Source organism: Cheilinus undulatus, linkage group 17 (assembly GCF_018320785.1).
Source record: "Cheilinus undulatus linkage group 17, ASM1832078v1, whole genome shotgun sequence".
Classification (NCBI taxonomy): Eukaryota; Metazoa; Chordata; class Actinopteri; order Labriformes; family Labridae; genus Cheilinus; species Cheilinus undulatus.
In genome coordinates, this window is record NC_054881.1 from 16,732,698 (window position 1) to 16,740,466 (window position 7,769).

Consider the following 7,769-nt stretch of genomic DNA (forward strand, 5'->3'; position numbering starts at 1 on the left):
CTAATATACTTGAAATAACAGAAATAAGTTAAGATGGCGGTGATGTTTAGCTACATTTTGTACTGTGCCTCGGTTTGCATCCCCTTCCCACTGATCTGCCTTCACATCAGTAACATCTTTTCCTGCCTGAGTATACTGGCATAGTATATTCTATCCAAAGGCAGTTGGTGGCAGTATGTGGCAAATCTGCCAAGAAGAAGAAAGAAGAAGAGACAACCATTTTCACCTTTTGAGTTAATATTTGTTTTGCGGCTAATGGAGTCCATCCTGCAGGCCCCTGTGGATGTTTTTAGGGTTTTTAGGACACCAACAATGCCCCTTTTCCTGATTCCACATCCACCGTACTGCTCAGAGGATGAAAATACACTTGCGTTCATACTGGCGAAATGGAAACAAATTCAGTGTCAAGTGTACTCAGATCTTGACTCGGTTCCAACCGTGAAATTTGGTCAAGTACATCTGACAAAAAATATTAGTTACCTATCATTTTTACATGTGGAAGATTAGACTAAGACTAGCTAAAAGAAATCTTTGGTGACAAAAACACTGACATATAGTAAATGTAGTTTTTATTAGGGAGAACAAGACTAACATGTTATGTCGGACAAAGCTTTCAGTATAGTCCTTACTCTTCTTTTCCAACTGTTCCATCAACAGCCATGGTTTACAAGCTTGCGGTAGCTAGACCCCGGCTGTAGCTAATGCCTTTTTCTCAACTGATGCTGATTGGTCAGCTGCTGGATACAGGAGTGGCAGCTGCCAGGCAGCTGGTATGGACCTAGTGGATTGGACCAGGCCTTGGGGGTGGCTGGTTCAGCTGGGATAATACCTGGAGAGATGGGACATGGACCTGTACGATGGCCGTCAGGAGGCCAAAACCGTACAAGTTACTAGGTGCTGAACCAGCTTATGGACTGATACCGGTCCTGAGCTTTCAACTGAGAGAGCGCGATCAGCACTGCCCCAAAGACACTGAGCAAAAAGAACGCGGGAATATACTAGGTTTCTTTGACTTTTCCTTTTATTTGCAGCTTAGTACTAGATGGGGCCCCCTTAGGGAGGGTTTCTACTGTCATTGCAAACTTTGCACTTTCTGATAGGCTATACTGCTGTGGTTTAAAGTTGCTTCTTCCCTGGGGCCTCGTACTGGCCTGCAGCCACCGGAAGTTACCTGTAATACCTTTAGAGGCAGCCCATCTATTAGCATGCTAATGTTAGCATTTATGTCTCCTCACCAGGCTTACGCATCTTTAAGCATGCCAGCAGATTTAGTTTGTTTTCTCCAAATTTCTTGCAAAGTTCTTTCTTCCTCCTATCTTTTTCGATTAAAACAAGAATTATAACTTTGTAAAGAAGTTATTAAAAACATATTCTTAAGGATGATTAAAACAAAGAGCAAACCTGCAAGAACTTTAGTATTTTTTTTTTAATTCAAAACATTTTAAGTATCAAACATGACATTATCTATCTATCTATCTATCTATCTATCTATCTATCTATCTATCTATCTCACATCCCTTTAAACTGTTGCATGATGGACAGCAGGTGCTCGCTGCGTTTCTGGATGTTGTTCTGCTCCTCCTTCAGCCTCTCCTGCTCCTGCTGCACCTCTTCCTGAGCAGAGAAATGAGTCAAATATGAAATAAGATATGTATGGAACGAGTGAAAAGGATGTGAGGTGACACTTATTAGAGTTATGTTTATAAAGTGTTTACTGACTCTGAGTCTGCAGAGGTCCCGTCGCTCTCGGTCGTTCTCCTCGGCTCTCGCTCGGAGCCATGCTTCATTTTGGGAGCGATGTCTGTCCAACATCTCCTGCAGTTCCTGATACAATCAACACACACATTAACACCTCCAGTAAAGTTTGATTTCCAGTGCCAAGTAACTGTCACTAGCAGGAACAGACAGTAGTATGTAAACTCTGCCACCAGGGGGCTCCCATTCAGATGAGTTTGAAGTAATGAACCTGCTGTTGTTGTTGTCTGTGAGCTTCATGAGCTTCTTTCTCTCTCTGCAGAGCAACAGCACCTTTAGACAGCTCTGATTTTTCCCTGCAAAAAAGAAAAATAGTAAATTGAGTAGGAAATAAAATGCTGGGTTCATTTTGTAAATAATCAGATGGGTCATTAGTGACAAAAACAGGTTTATGAGATTTGCATATCATTACATTCTGTTTTTATTTATATTTTAGACAGCGTCCCAACTTTTTAAGAATTAGTCACAAAGGCAGCCAGGTAATCTTTTCAAAATGTTTCATAAACATTGTTTTTATTGGTTAAACTAATTTTAGCTGGCATTTATTGTCAGATATAAATAGATGAAATACAACCCCAATTCCAAAAAAGTTGGGTTGCTGTGTAAAATGTAAATAAAAACAATGCAGTGGTTGTCAAATCTTTCCATATTTTATCCACACTAGAACACGAATAACATATCAGATGTTGAAAGTGAGACATTTTACAGTTTCATGAAAAATATTAGCTAATTTTAGATTTGCTGGTAGCAACACTTCTCAAAAAGGAGACAGGGCCATGTTTACCATTGTGTAGCATCCCTATTCTTTTAACAACAGTGTGTAAACATCTGGGAAGTGTGGAGACCAGTTGCTGGAGTTTAGGGACAGGAATGTTGTCCTATTCTTGTCTGATGTAGGATTTGAGGTGCTTATCAGTCCTTGGACTTCTTTAATTGATTTTCTCTTTTGTGATGTGCCAGATGTTTTCTATTGGTGAAAGGTCTGGAATCCAGACAGGCCAGTTCAGCACCCCAACTCTTCTATTGTGAAGCCATGCTGTTGTGATGGATGCAGTAAGTGGTTTAGTGTGGTCTAGTGTGGTCTTGCTGAAATCGCCAAGGCCAATGCCATTCCCATATGATGTCTTCTTTGCAAGATACAGCTTTAACTTGTATTTTTGGATTGTACGGCCAACTGTGTTGACAGACAATGATTTCTTGAAGTGTTCCTGAGCCTGCATAGTGATTTCCAGTGAAGAATCAAGCCTGATTTTAATGCAGTGCTGCCTGAGGGCCCGAAAATCACCCGCATCGAATATTAACCTATGGCCTTGTCCCTTGTGCACAGAGATCTCTCAAAATTCTCCAGATGGTTTGATGGTATTATGTACAGTAGATGATGAAATATTCTAATCATTTTACAATTTTACATTTCCTGAAACTGTCACACAATTTTCAGACACATTTTTCTACAGATTGGTGAACCTCTGCCCGTCTTTACTTCTGAGAGACTCTGTCACACCAAAATGCTCCTTTTATACCCAGTCATGGTACTGACCTGATTCCAATTAACCTAATTAGTAGCAAAATGCTCTTACAGCTCTTTTTCATTAGTACCCCTTACTTTTCCAGCCTTTAATTGTCCTGTCCCTACTTTTTTGAAATATGTTGCTGCAGTCAATTTCAAAATTAGCTGATATTTTTCATGAAATGGTCAAACATCTGAAATGTTTATGTTTTGTTGTGAATAAAATATGGGTTTAGGATATTTGACAATGATTGTATTGTTTTTATTCATATTTTACACAGCACCCCAACTTTTTTGGAGGTAAACATAGGTAAATAACGATGCAGAAGTACCTGTCGAGTTTCTGAAACTCCTGATCCAGCAGACTGAACGCTGTTTGGATCATTTTCATCGCCTGATCTCTAACGGCGCTGAAGTCTCTGTGAACGAGCACCTGCAGGAGGATATGTTGTATTATGTTTCTAGAGTGATACGTATCTATTTACTAGACTGTTACTATGATGGCGACATCTGCTGCTGCTATACTTCACTTTGCGAGTACTTCAGGTTGCACTGGTAGTAATTTAGGATGTCAAGCCATTATTTTTAAAATTTCAATAATATCTGATTGTCAATAGTTACATTTAAAACTAAATTAGTTTTCATTTCAAAACATTTTACCCTTATTAGTCCAATCTTTGACATATTAAACTCTATGTTTTGTGTGCACTAGGATCACCTGTGCATTTGTTGGTGTGTTTCTGGACTGGTTGGGTGGAGCAAACTCGCTCAGCTCATAGCGAACATTGGGAACCTTTGTGGGAGTGAAGCTGTCAAAACCAAAATGAAACAAAGTGTTAGAGTAAAACTGAGAGATGGGAGCCAAACAGAGCATGACTTTTAGCAGCAGCTGACCTGTGGCTGACTCCCTGCAGACCAAACTCTGACAGAATCTCCTTCATCACTGGGGAGAAAAATGAACTCTTTCTGAGATGTTTCATGTTTCCTTTTACCACTATGATTGGCTCAGAGGGTAAAAAAAAGTCATCAGTGACTCTTTTGTGTATACTTTCAGGCTTTAGTTTTAATGAATGCAGCAGACTCTGGTATTTATGTAACAGTATATAAATTATAAATGAAGTACCTGGCTGTCTCTCTGAGGGGTTGATGAGTTTCATCACCTTCAGGTCATTAAACTCCTGCTCTTCATTCTTCCCTCCAAATGCGTACAACTGTCAAACAAACCAGCACAAAAACATTCATACCTTTGATTATAAGACATGAATGAATGGAGATACAAGGTTAAACTATTCAGTGACAGACTGACGTGGCTGTGGAGGATGAAGGCTGTGTGTCCGTGTCGACGAGCTGGAGGAATCCCGACGTAAAGAGGAACCTTCCACTTCATTTTAGCTGCAGTGGAAAACATTTAAAGTTATCACTCAATTCTTAGTCTCATTCGGAATAAATCACAGCTTTCGTCTCACTCACCTATACTGAGTTTGTGGATTTCATTAGAAGACGTCTCGGTGCCATCTTCACTCATAGTCTTACCACCAAACAGATAGATATCCTCCATGGAATTTAACAAGAAAATAGTCCTTAATCAGCAGAAATATTATCAGAAATGTTGAAAAGCTTACCTTGGCATCATTTAAGTTAGGTTGTATGAGGTGCTCATGAAAACTCAGTGTAACCTAGTGGTGTACAAGCTTTTTTCTTTGGACCCTCCCTAATGACGTTGCTAAAAACTAACCCCTTAGATGTTTTACCCTTTTATTGATTTATTAATTCAATCATGGACAGTATGATTTGGCTTTTATGACAACAAATGAATAAAAAAAACTCTTTAATGTTAGAGTGAAAACAGATTTCTATAAAGTAATTTCAATCAAATAAAAATATGTGGGGCAAAATAAGTGACAGCATAAATCAAGTTAGTATTTAGTTGATGCACCTGGAAAATAATCTCCCAAGCTGTAGTTCTCTCAAAGACTGAATAACATTGTCCTCCAAGATTTTCCTACATTTTGCCACATTCCTTTTAACCTCTACCTTTACAAGCCATCCAGGGCCGGCTGCTGAGAAGCATCCCCACAGCATGACGCTGCCACCACTGTGCTTTACAGTGAGGATAATGTGTTTGTGGTGATGTGCATTATTTGGTGTCCGCTGATCCTGTCTGATGGCCAAAAAGCACAATTTGGTCTCATCAGACCAAAGAACTTTCTTTAACTTGACCCCAGAGTCTCCTGCATGCCTTTTGTCGAGCTAGAAAAGATTTATGATGTTTCCCGCAGGATGTTCTTCCTATGACTTATACTTTTTGATAACCTTTTCTCTGAGTTGCCAGGAGTGTTCCTTTGTTTTCACGGGATAATGGTAGCCAGGAATACTGATAAACCAGTGACTGGACCTTCCAGACACAGGCGTCTTTTTACCAAAATCATTTGAGACACACTGACTGAACTCAGGGGATCCTAGACCTATGTTCAGTTAAGTCAGACACTCTAAAAGGGGGTGAATATTTATGCCATCACTTATTTTACTTTCCCTATTTTTGTTTAAATTGCATTATTTTATAGAAATCTGTTTACACTTTGACATTAAAGAGGTTTTTTTTTATTTTGTAAAAATAAAAAATAAAGCCAAATCATGTTTACTATGATTGATGTATAAAATCAATAAAAGGGTCCACCACCTCCTGGACTTCCAGGTTGGGAAAAACTTCATTAAAGGCTATAATATGTTTTCACTGTTTACCATGTCTGCAGAAGATCTTTGATTTGGCTCTTGTGCTGCAACCATGACAAACAGTTTTGGAGAGAGCCTAAGGTTGCTTTCACACCTATGGCTCATTTGTTTTTTCTGATTCGTGACAAAATGATTCATTGTTAGGTTTTTCCCTTTCATCATTCTGTGTTCACAAAGCACTTTTTAGACAATTTTAGCCAAAACATGCACCAATGAGAGGGTTACTTTATGTCATCATGTCACAGCCTGCTTCTCCAGTAGTACACAAAAGCCCTCAGACTCTATGCTTCATCTGTGTCACCCATAAATATTGTATGAGACCTGTGTAAGTATATGTCTGTGTTTACCTTATCATGGTGAGCTGTCAGTGTTTGTCCACTACAGGCTGCAGGTGATTCTCCTCTCACTTCCCATTTCTGCCAAAACAAGGTTTCTACAAACAAGAAAAAATATTGTAAATAATCCAGAGAAAAGGGCGAGTCAACTTCAACAACAGTAGGGCCACATAGAAAAAACCCTGGGCATAAGTGGGTTGCACATTTAACCTTTAACCATTAACCTTTAAATGAACTTGTTACATCTGGAACCCAGAGAAATTGGTAATTTCCTTTAGAGCAGGGGTATCCAAGCTATGGCCTGTGAGCCAACTGTGGTCTGTGGAGAATTTGGCCTGCAGCAAATTCTTTAAATGACATGAAATGTGAAAACAAATTTTATAGTGTCAATTAAACAACTATATAAGGTAAAATAAGTGACTGCATAAATATTCACCCCCCTTTAAAGTGTCTGACCTAACTGAACAGAGGTCCAGCCATGGGACTAGTAGGCTCTCATTTAGTGAAATGGGAATCACCTGAGTGCAGTCAGTGTGTCTCTGGTGACTGTAGTTTAAAGACACCTGTGTCTGGAAGGTTCAGTCACTGGTTTATCAGTATTCCTGGCAACCATTACACCATGAAGACAAAGGAACACTCCAAGCAACTCAGATAAAATGCCACTGAAAAGTATAAGGCAGGGAGTGGAAGACAAAAATTTATGTCACATTATATGACACATGTGTGAATCTGCCTGGATCAGGCCGTTCTCACAAACTGAGTGACCGTGCAAGAATGAGACTAGTGAGAGCGCCAACCAAGACGCCTAAGCTTCAGCAGCTGAGGGGAGACTTTGCATACAACAACTGCTGCCCGGGTTCTTCACCAGTCAAAGCTTTATGGGAGAGTGGCAAAGAGTAAGCTACTGTTGAAGAAAAGTCATTAAATCTGGACGAGAGTTTGCCAAAAGGCATGTGGGAGACTCCGGGGTCAAGTGGAAGAAACTTCTTTAGTCTGATTAACCAGAATGATGCCTTGTGGCCTTCAGACAAGACACCAAACACAGCACATCACCACAAACACACCATCCCCACTGTGAAGCACAGTGGTGGCAGCATCATGCTGTGGGGATGCTTCTCGGCAGCTGGCCCTGTTAGGCTTGCAAAGGTAAAATGAATGTGGCAAAATGTAGGAAATTCCATATTAATGCAATCACTTATAATATATATTTTTGTTTGGCTTTGTAGAAATCTGTTTTGTTCTATTTAGTATTTTTGTTTTTGTCAAAAAAAAGCTAAATAATATTGATCATGACTGATATATAAAATCAATTAAAGGGTAAAACACCTAAAGGGGTGACTACTTTTAACTGGCACTAGACTAACTTTAATAGAGTAAAGGTTAAGGTGTATCAGAATGGCCACGTCATCTTTACCTTCTTTTGCGTACGGCCCTCTGCT